The sequence below is a fragment of the Schistocerca gregaria genome, chromosome 8 (assembly GCF_023897955.1).
Source record: "Schistocerca gregaria isolate iqSchGreg1 chromosome 8, iqSchGreg1.2, whole genome shotgun sequence".
NCBI lineage: Eukaryota > Metazoa > Arthropoda > Insecta > Orthoptera > Acrididae > Schistocerca > Schistocerca gregaria.
The window spans coordinates 508,236,434-508,247,478 of NC_064927.1; the positions used below are offsets into that span (position 1 = coordinate 508,236,434).

Consider the following 11,045-nt stretch of genomic DNA (forward strand, 5'->3'; position numbering starts at 1 on the left):
ACATCAAACTTACATATGTTACAGTGATTTCAAGGGTGGCATTGGTTCGTTGCGTAACTTTAAACAGAGCTACAACTAAATTTCAAACAATGAGCAGGGACCGATGGCCGTCGCAGTCTGGTCCCTTGAATCGCCCAAACCAACCAACCAAACAAACAAAGCGCAGCTTGACGATGCGTATCGAAAAGCGGAATCAGCCCGAAAATTTGTACATCGGATAAACAAACTTGTGCCATCGTTCGGTAACGAATTTGTTTTCAACTCCGACCAGTTGCGATTAAAGAGGACATGCATATGAAAAGAACATAGTAAAATTATACAGCATACAATTCTTTCGCGTGTGCGTGATCTCGCAAGGGCATTAAGGAATATTTGCGTCACAGCAAGCAAGAGTGGGAAAATGGTCGTAAGAGAACTACAAGTATGGTATGAGCACTGCTTTGGGCTAGTAACTGGTCAAAATAACTTCTGATTCATGGTGTGCGTATAAAAACCATTCTCCTGTAGAGCAAACTATGCTTCCAGAAAAGTGTGCGATATTGCTATTTGGAAATTTGTGGTAAGGTATTATCGGACCAAACTGCTGAAGTCATCGGCCCCTAAGCTTACTAACTACATAATCTAACTTAAACTAACTTACGGTAAGGGCAACATACACACACCCACGACCGAGGGAGGACTCGACCCGCGCGACACACACTGCTATTCATACTACCTGGAACCAGCTGACAAATTCAGCCTCTGGATGTTTTTTTTTTCCGTGCCTATAAAACATGTTGTCGATCTGCAGCTAAGCCTTGAGGGATGGCCAGTTTCATGATAAGCTCCACGGCAGACTATTGTTTCGCATTCGGTTGCATGCCATCTTCCATCAGTTCTCTTGACTCCGTTATGCAAATATGATCCTGTACGCATTCAGCAAGAGTGAATACCTAGCTGAACGTTCTGTACGCTTTGTAACTCCGGAGGAGATCGCCTTCGAATTTAACGCGCGGCTGGCTAGTGCAAGGGGAAGGGAGCAGAGGGCTGTCGCCTTGTGAGTCAGCATGAACGAGCAGTTCCCGCAGTTCGAAGGAACCCAAGCTCAGCCACTGGCAGGAGAACAGCTGGCCGTAACTCTCTAGGCGGCAGGAGTCACGATTTTAATTGCAACGCACTAGAAATACGCTTACAGAAAAGCATAAAATTATTATACTTGTTTATGTAGTTTCGAAGGAAGCAAGAACGGCTGTTGTACTAGGAAAGAAACTGACGAAAGGTTTTAAGCACAACCTATTACGAGTCGCAAATCGGCAACGTACTTTTGTTTTGTATAACTCCGAACATCGTTCGGAAACAACATGCCAAGTACAAAAGTACAAACACGTTCTAATATGCCATACAGAAAAGGTACAAACACACACACACACACACACACACACACACACACACACACACGACTTCTGAAATCAAGGGTACGATACTTTTAGAGATGACATTGTTAATTGTCATTTGTTTCTAACGAAGGCTTCACACTAGTTGCGGATAGTCTAAATTTCTAGGTATTGTAGTAAACTTGGTTTTTTTTCTTGAAATGGCAGAAAGGAGCGGGTGCAGACACAGTTGTCGACCTCCAATTTGCAGTCGCACGCCAAAGTATCGGTGATTAATACGCTCCTGGGAGGAGCATTCCTGCCGTACATGCGGGCCGGCCTGCAGTACTCTAATGCGTAAACGCCTCAGATGCACAGAACGAGGTGCACCTTGCCGGTGACCTACTCAAGTGACTCGTAGGAGATCTTATTAATTATGCTACCTGGCTCTACGACACTGTGAGTAAATGCCCGACTACAATTCTACAGCGAAGACTTCAATCTCGAGTCGATCCTAGGCGTCATTAAACACTTCTTCGAATGATTTGTTGGTGTTACAAAGATGCCAAGTTGCAGTACGGTTCAGAAGCCACGATAAACCTTTGGTAACCCGATAACTAATTTCCTGAGTAAGACAGTTGAAAACAGGAGAGAATCAAGGCATACCGCATCGAAGAGAGTGATGCGTAGTAAAGCTCTTATTATTAATACTTATTAATAATACTTTGATAATTCAACCTGGTTACTCTTCTCGGTGCACGGGTGTGGAAGATCGCATTGTGGTGTGACTTGCCACATCTTGCGTTCATAATGGCAATTAAGGAGAAATGGCTTGAGTCTACTCAGAACGTGAAGGTTTTTTTTTTTTTCGTATTTACAGAGACTTCACTATGCTCTACAGAACAACCCTTGATTGCTAATGGGGGGGGGGGGGGGGGGCAGGCAATGTTCAGAACGCTCATTTGGTAAAAGGAAATTTTAAAGCGCTCAGCTTACTGGCCAAATTTCCAATAGGAATAATGGTAGAAAACGGTTGCTGACCTGCTCGTTGCCTTTGCGGATCCGATCGAGGCAAATACATAGTGGGTGCTGCTGTCCGTCGAAAGCAAAATCAGATGGAAACTAACTGAATAGAGGTTTACATCTGGGGACAGAGAATCAGCGTAAGTAATAGTGACGAGGTACAACAGATGGATGAAGCAAGTATAAAGAAATTGCAATTAAGACAAACGTAATGTAAACAGTCGAAACTGGCGTAATTGAGAGCTCGAAGATGAAGGATAACTTCGATTACCAATAGCATATTAGTGGAGACATTCAGGTCGTGTGTAGACAGGCGCAGAAACAACAGGAAGCGTACGGAATATAAGCGGTTGTGTGCCGCAGAGGGGTAAACAGTCGAAATTGGCGTAATTGAGAGCTCGAAGATGAAGGATAACTTCGATTACCAATAGCATATTAGTGGAGACATTCAGGTCGTGTGTAGACAGGCGCAGAAACAACAGGAAGCGTACGGAATATAAGCGGTTGTGTGCCGCAGAGGGGTAAACAGTCGAAACTGGCGTAATTGAGAGCTCGAAGATGAAGGATAACTTCGATTACCAATAGCATATTAGTGGAGACATTCAGGTCGTGTGTAGACAGGCGCAGAAACAACAGGAAGCGTACGGAATATAAGCGGTTGTGTGCCGCAGAGGGGTAAACAGTCGAAATTGGCGTAATTGAGAGCTCGAAGATGAAGGATAACTTCGATTACCAATAGCATATTAGTGGAGACATTCAGGTCGTGTGTAGACAGGCGCAGAAACAACAGGAAGCGTACGGAACATAAGCGGTTGTGTGCCGCAGAGGGACTTACCTCTTGACGTCAGCAGCTAGCAGCAGCAGAGTCCGGAGGGCCAGCCACGCCCCATGGCGTCCTTGACCGCCGCAGTGTCTCGAGACGCGCTGCTCCGGCAGGCAGAGGCGGGCTGGGTCCTGGGAGCCTGGCAGCCACGGACGCGGCGGCAGGGAGTGTGGTCGGCGCTGGCGGAGCTGGGCTGGGCTGGGCTGGCAGAGCTGCCTCGGAGCCGGCCTTTCACCTTCTGCTGGCCGCCGCTCGGCAACCCAGAGCCCGGCTCTGCCAGTGAAAGTCCCGGCCGGCAGGTTCCGTCCCACCGCTCCGCTCCTTGGCCTGGATTCCCGCGTGCCCGTCGCTGGGGTGTGCGGATACCCTGCGGCGATGACGGTAGGGGGGCTGTGGGAATAAAGCAGCATTACAGGCACAACACTAACGCGACCTGACACGTATGTGGTGAAGAAAATCGAGTCATTTCTTTTTTAAGGGTTTATCATCTGGTGAGCAAGATGTACGAGACAGGCGAAATACCCTCAGACTTCAAGAAGAATGTAATAATTCCAATCACAAACAGGTGTTGACAGATGTGAAAATTACCGAACTATCAGTTTAATAAGTCACAGCTGCAAATACGCGAATTCTTTAGAGACGAATGGAAAAACTGCTAGAAGCTGACCTCAAGGAAGATCAGTTTGGATTCCGTAGAAATATTGGAACACGTGAGGCAATTCTGACCTTACGACTTATCTTAGAAGAAAGATTAAGGACAGGCAAACCTACGTTTCTAGCATTTGTAGACTTAGAGAAAGCTTTTGACAATGTTGACTGGAATACTCTCTTTCAAATTCTGAAGGTGGCAGGGGTAAAATACAGGGAGCGAAAGGCTATTTACAATTTGTACAAAAACCAGATGGTAGTTATTAGAGTCGAGCGGCATGAAACGGAAGCAGCGGTTGGGAAGGGAGTGAGACAGGGTTCTAGCCTGTCCCCGATGTTATTCAATCTGTATATTGAGCAAGCAGTAAAGGAAACAAAAGAAGAATTCAGAGTAGGTATTAAAGTTGAGGTTCGCCAATGACATTGTAATACTGTCAGAGACAGCAAAGGACTTGAAAGAGCCGTTGAACGGAATGGATAGTGTCTTGAAAGGAGGATATAAGATGAACATCAACAAAAGCAAAACGAAGATAATGGAATGTAGTCAAATTAAATCGGGTGATGTTGAGGGAATTAGATTATGAAATGAGACACTTAAAGTAGTAAAGGAGTTTTGCTATTTGGGGAGCAAAATGACTCCTGATGGTCAAAGTAGAGAGGATATAAAATGTAGACTGGCAATGGCAAGGAAAGCGTTTCTGAAGAAGAGAAATTTGTTAACATCGAGTATATATATAAGTGTCAGGAAGTCGTTTCTGAAAGTATTTGTGTGAAGTGTAGCCATGTGTGGAAGTGAAACATGGACGATAAATAGTTTGGACAAGAAGAGAATAGAAGCTTTCGAAATGTGGTGCTAGAGAAGAATGTTGAAGATTAGGTGGATAGATCATGTAATTAATGAGGAGGTATTGAATAGAATTGGGGAGGAGTTTGTCGCACAACTTGACAAGAAGAAGGGACCGTATGGTAGGACATGTTCTGATGCATCAAGGGATCACAAATTTAGGGCACCATGGAGGGTAAAAATTGTAGAGGGAGATCAAGAGATGAATAAACTAAGCAGATTCAGAAGGATGTAGGTTGCAGAAAGTACGGGGAGATGAAGAAGCTTGCACAGGATAGATTAGCATTGAGAGCTGCATCAAACCAGTCTCAGGACTGAAGACAACAACATTATCGAATTCATCTGAAATGATTTAGGCCAACACATCTTTTCTGGAATTAGAAATTTGGAACACTTTGTGACGCCATTCGGGCGACACACACTCCGAATTAGTGTAACGTACACTGAGGTGACGAAAGTCGTGCGGTAGCGATGTGCACGCATGCAAATGGCGGTAGTATGGCGTACACAAGGTCTAAAAGGGCAGTGCATTGATGGAGCTGTCATTTGTACTCGGGTGATTCGTGTGAAAAGGTTTCCGACGTAATGTATAGCCGCACGATGGGAATTAACAGACTCTGAGCGCGGAATGGTAGGTGAAGCTAGCCGCACGAGAGATTCCATTTGGGATATCGTCAGGAAACTCAGTATTCAGTGGTCCGCAGTGTCAAGAGTGTGCCGAGAATACCACATTTCAGGCATTACCTCTCACCACGGCCAACGCAGAGGCAGTAGGCATTCACTTAACGACCGAGAGCAGCGATGTATGCGTAGAATTGTCAGTGCTAACAGAGAAACAACACAGAGTGAAGTAATCGCAAAAATCAGTGTCGGATGTACGACGAATGTATCCGTTAGGAGAGTGCGGGGAAACACGACGTTAATGGGCTACGGCAGCAGAGGACCGACGCGAGTGCCTTTGCTAACAGCACGACATTGCCTGCAACGTCTTTCCTGGTCTCCTTATCGCATCGGATGGACCCTAGACAACTGCAGAACAGTGACCTGGTCGGATGAGTTCCGATTTCTGTTGGTAAGAGCTGACGGTAGGGTACGAGTTTGGCGCAGAGCTCACGAAACCGTAGACCAAGGTTGTCAACAACCACTCTGCAAGTTGGTGGTGGTTCCATAATAGTGTGGGCTGTTTTTGCATGCAATGGACTGGTTCCTCTGATCCATGTGAACCGATCATTGAGTGGAAATCGCTATGTTCGGATACTCGGAGATCATTTGGAGCCATTCGTGGACTTCGTTCCGAAAAAACGATCTCGTGTCATCGTACCACACTTGATGACAGTTGGTTCGAAGAATGTTCGGGACAGTTCTAGCGAATGATTTGGCCTCCCAGATCGCACGACATGAATTCGTGGGACTGTACCACCAACACTCTCGCAATAATTGAGGAATACAGACGCAGCATGGCTCAGTATTCCTGCAGGAGACTTCCAAGTACTTGTTGAGTCCATGCCATGTCGAGTTGCTGGGGCACGCCGAGCATAAGGAGGTCTGCCACGAGATTAGGAGGTATCTCATGACTTTTGCCACGTCAGTATAATGTGGCCACAGCATAACGTCATCCTCTCGGCAGAGCTTTGTCCAGCCATGAGATACTGGGTCTTTCTTTCCCTAATGTACCTCTGAAGTGCTGGAGGTGGGGCCATCCTACGCTAGATTAAGGCCAAGTGACTGTTCTGTGGCTCATGGTGTTTTTGCAGAACCTCTTGGATGTAGACTTGTGAAAAGTCACTTTCCAGAGAAGTGCTATTAGTGTCAGCAGGAAATGGCCAATAATATTTCTTGCATTTCATTTCTCAGGCCGGTTTGTTGAAAGGTCTGAATGTTAAAACAGTTCTTTGGAGTTTCTTGGAGCTCGCATAATCCGGTAATTGTTTGGAAACCCCATGTCTGTAAGAGTCGTCAGCTCTTTGGAGCTGTCGTTTTATCCTCCACTCTGGCAAGCTGGGCCACGACTGTTGTAACTTGGCCCTGGATGAGCTGGATACGAGCACTGGAACAGAGCTGACGCCCGAGCTATGAGAGACGGATCCAGGAATCTTGCTGGCCACTGCAGTACGTCAGCATCACGACACAATTCATAAAGAAACGTGCCATGTGTGGACTAGTGCTCACATGTCGACAAGTGATAACACGATATTGTCACATGACAGCTGAGACACGAGAATGAAGGATTTCTATGACGCGCCATTGTACCGTCACAGTTCTCTTCGTCATCTCCAGCCTACTCTTGAAGTCATACCCAATGACTTCCCACACCATGGTGGAACGAGTAATACCGCTGTGCCCCGCGAAAATATTGGAAGAATGGGACCACACTCCAGATCGCCACCATACGTTATGACGGTATTCCTTTCTGGAAATGCAGCATCTATGTACTGAAATTCTTCGACTTCTTTCGATTTGTGTTCCCAAATGAGCTATGGTGTGGAAAGTATATAAATGTACATCAACAAGTTTACTCATACTGTGCTTTAAAACCATATTTTCCGGCTGGTGTGGCCGAGCGGCTCTAGGCGCTTCAGTCTGGAACCGCGCGACCGCTACGGTCGCAGGTTCGAATCCTGCCTCGGGCATGGACGTGTGTAATGTCCTTACGTTAGTTAGGTTTAAGTAGTTCGAAGTTCTAGGCGACTGATGACCTCAGATGTTACGTCCCATAGTGCTCAGAGCCGTTTATGAACCATATTTCCACTGTTGGAAACAATAAATTATTCTTCGATCTGTCTTAGTTTTGTAACCCTATATTCACACTCTGTAATATGCCATTGTAATCGTACGAGGGCCAGACTCCCAATGCATCGTGCATTGAAATAAAATCGCGATTGTGAGCGAAGATGATAATTTTTTATTTTTCCGAAGTAATACAGTCACAGAAGATCAATGACAATTATGGATAAAATTAAGACATTATTTTCACAACGCAGTTGTATGATTTATAAGGGGCGTTCAAAAAGAAACGAGCTGGAGGCATAATTACAGAAACCGGCACCTGTGCGTTAGAAGTATTGGCCCTGGCTGTCCCACTGTGACACACGGCGGTGGATGGCTGCCTCATAAAATTGCCGGGGCTGCTATGTTGACCAGTTCCGCACGCCGTCGTCGGAGGTGAGTCGTTTGCCACTGAGAGCTCACAATCGCGAGTTTATTTCAATGCACGATGCATTCTGAGTCTGGTCCTCATAAGACTACAATGGCATATTGCAGAGTTGTACCTTGTGAATATAGGGTTACAAAACTAAGACAGATCGAAGAATAATTTATTATTTCCAATAGTGGAAATATGGTTTTGAAGCACAGTATGAGTAAACTTGTTGATGTACATTTATACACTTTCCACATCACAGCTCATTTGTAAACACAAATCGAACAAGTCGAAGAGTTTCAATACAGAAATGCTGCATTTCCACAAATACATAGGTTTTATTATTTTAAAGAAGATACAAAGCTATTATATTATTAATTATACAGGGATTTCATTTTTAAAACAAATATTTGAGAAAATATATAACGTGGCTTAAGTTATCAAATTCTTGCAGTATTACTTATTTGATTCCCTTGGAAGAAATAAACTTGTGAAATTACTCATAAAACTGTGGCTGTTCGACCCGTTCGTTCATTCAAGAAGTTTTCGCAAGAGTTTTCTTCTTGTAACATTAATTGTAATTGTTCTAGTAGATCAAGTTGTTTACAGTCATTTTGTGTGTGGAGTACATTTAGACTGCTGTGTATGTCACTTAGCCTGTGTCTATTTTTGTGTTGATTTGTGTTTACAAATGGGCTGTAGAGTGGAAAGCGTATATACCGCACATAAACATGTTTACTCATACTGTGCTTCAAAACCATGTAGCTACTACTGGAGTCAGTAAGTTGTTTTTCGATTTATTTTAGTTTTGCAAACTTATATTCGCAATGTACCACTTTGTAATATACCATTGTAATCTTACGAGTACCTAATTAACCTAAAGCTGAAAAAAAACTAATTGATGTCCAAAGTTAAAACACCTGAAGATGGGCCCTCAGGACTCGAAACGCATTGTACATTGAAATAATATCACCATTGTGACTTTATGTTATGAAAATAATATCATTTTCATAATTCAATACTTTTAACACGGAAACAGTGGTATTTTCTGGTACGGTGTACTGCTGGTTTGCTACGATCTCAGGCCGAACTGGCCAGTAGCAAATAAACACGAAGAAAAATTTGCGGCTGTAAACAATAAAATAACGTCCTGTAAAATAACTTATCAAAGCTGCGAACCCATCACATTTGATATTCTGTGCCAGGCAGCCAAAAGTTTTAGGACGAACCGCTGAACGTGATCTGTGTGGCACAAGCACAATGCGTTGAAGATGTCTTTCCTATCCAGATGTATAAACAGAAGGGATAAAGTTCGAGGAATTGGTCCACCGTTAGCAACATTCTTGACAAGTGTGAGAATCATGAAAGAAATTAAGTCAATTAGTCATAGAAACTAATTTAAGTCAGTGACAGAAACAAAACAGTTGACAGGCGAAAAGCTACGATTTTCTCGGCGAGGTTGCTGTCTAGAAGCATATGATCACAAGAATCAGTGAGCGAAGTTGTATAGCTAAGTGCTGACGACGATGTAATACACTCCTGGAAATGGAAAAAAGAACACATTGACACCGGTGTGTCAGACCCACCATACTTGCTCCGGACACTGCGAGAGGGCTGTACAAGCAATGATCACACGCACGGCACAGCGGACACACCAGGAACCGCGGTGTTGGCCGTCGAATGGCGCTAGCTGCGCAGCATTTGTGCACCGCCGCCGTCAGTGTCAGCCAGTTTGCCGTGGCATACGGAGCTCCATCGCAGTCTTTAACACTGGTAGCATGCCGCGACAGCGTGGACGTGAACCGTATGTGCAGTTGACGGACTTTGAGCGAGGGCGTATAGTGGGCATGCGGGAGGCCGGGTGGACGTACCGCCGAATTGCTCAACACGTGGGGCGTGAGGTCTCCACAGTACATCGATGTTGTCGCCAGTGGTCGGCGGAAGGTGCACGTGCCCGTCGACCTGGGACCGGACCGCAGCGACGCACGGATGCACGCCAAGACCGTAGGATCCTATGCAGTGCCGTAGGGGACCGCACCGCCACTTCCCAGCAAATTAGGGACACTGTCGCTCCTTGGGTATCGGCGAGGACCATTCGCAACCGTCTCCATGAAGCTGGGCTACGGTCCCGCACACCGTTAGGCCGTCTTCCGCTCACGCCCCAACATCGTGCAGCCCGCCTCCAGTGGTGTCGCGACAGGCGTGAATGGAGGGACGAATGGAGACGTGTCGTCTTCAGCGATGAGAGTCGCTTCTGCCTTGGTGCCAATGATGGTCGTATGCGTGTTTGGCGCGTGCAGGTGAGAGCCACAATCAGAACTGCATACGACCGAGGCACGCAGGGCCAACACCCGGCATCATGGTGTGGGGAGCGATCTCCTACACTGGCCGTACACCTCTGGTGATCGTCGAGGGGACACTGAATAGTGCACGGTACATCCAAACCGTCATCGAACCCATCGTTCTACCATTCCTAGACCGGCAAGGGAACTTGCTGTTCCAACAGGACAATGCACGTCCGCATGTATCCCGTGCCACCAAACGTGCTCTAGAAGGTGTAAGTCAACTACCCTGGCCAGCAAGATCTCCGGATCTGTCCCCCATTGAGCATGTTTGGGACTGGATGAAGCGTCGTCTCACGCGGTCTGCACGTCCAGCACGAACGCTGGTCCAACTGAGGCGCCAGGTGGAAATGGCATGGCAAGCCGTTCCACAGGACTACATCCAGCATCTCTACGATCGTCTCCATGGGAGAATAGCAGCCTGCATTGCTGCGAAAGGTGGATATACACTGTAATAGTACCGACATTGTGCATGCTCTGTTGCCTATGTCTATGTGCCTGTGGTTCTGTCAGTGTGATCATGTGATGTATCTGCCCCCAGGAATGTGTCAATAAAGTTTCCCCTTCCTGGGACAATGAATTCACGGTGTTCTTATTTCAATTTCCAGGAGTGTATATGTGTGAAGAGGTGGAATATGATTTTATCGATTTACGAGTTCCACTACACGGTGCGTGGCTCAGAGTGTCGTTTGCGAAGCCAAGGGATGCGTGCAAACTTCTTCACCTGACTGTTGGCAGACTGAAATTGGGCGGAAATAGTGCGATGCCGTGCCGGAGTTGCTTTTCCTCGTACACACTGGGGTCGTTAGAGTGGCCAGTGCCAAAAATGGACTGGATTTCTGACGAGTACGTTTCTACCGATAGTGTACTGTCC

The 11,045-nt window shown here is 46.0% G+C and overlaps 1 protein-coding gene across 2 annotated transcripts in view; it reads right to left on the bottom strand.

Moving 5' to 3' along the window:
- Positions 1-3,431, bottom strand: part of LOC126283975 (glucose dehydrogenase [FAD, quinone]) — a 96,362-nt gene extending 92,931 nt beyond the window's left edge. Inside the window, exon 1 of one of the 2 annotated variants that reach the window (XM_049982435.1) lies at positions 3,211-3,431. The gene's annotated coding sequence lies outside the window, so the exon portion shown is untranslated. The remainder of the gene's footprint in view (positions 1-3,210) is intronic. The other variant, XM_049982436.1, reaches the window with a different exon arrangement.
- Between the last annotated feature and the right edge of the window lie 7,614 nt (positions 3,432-11,045).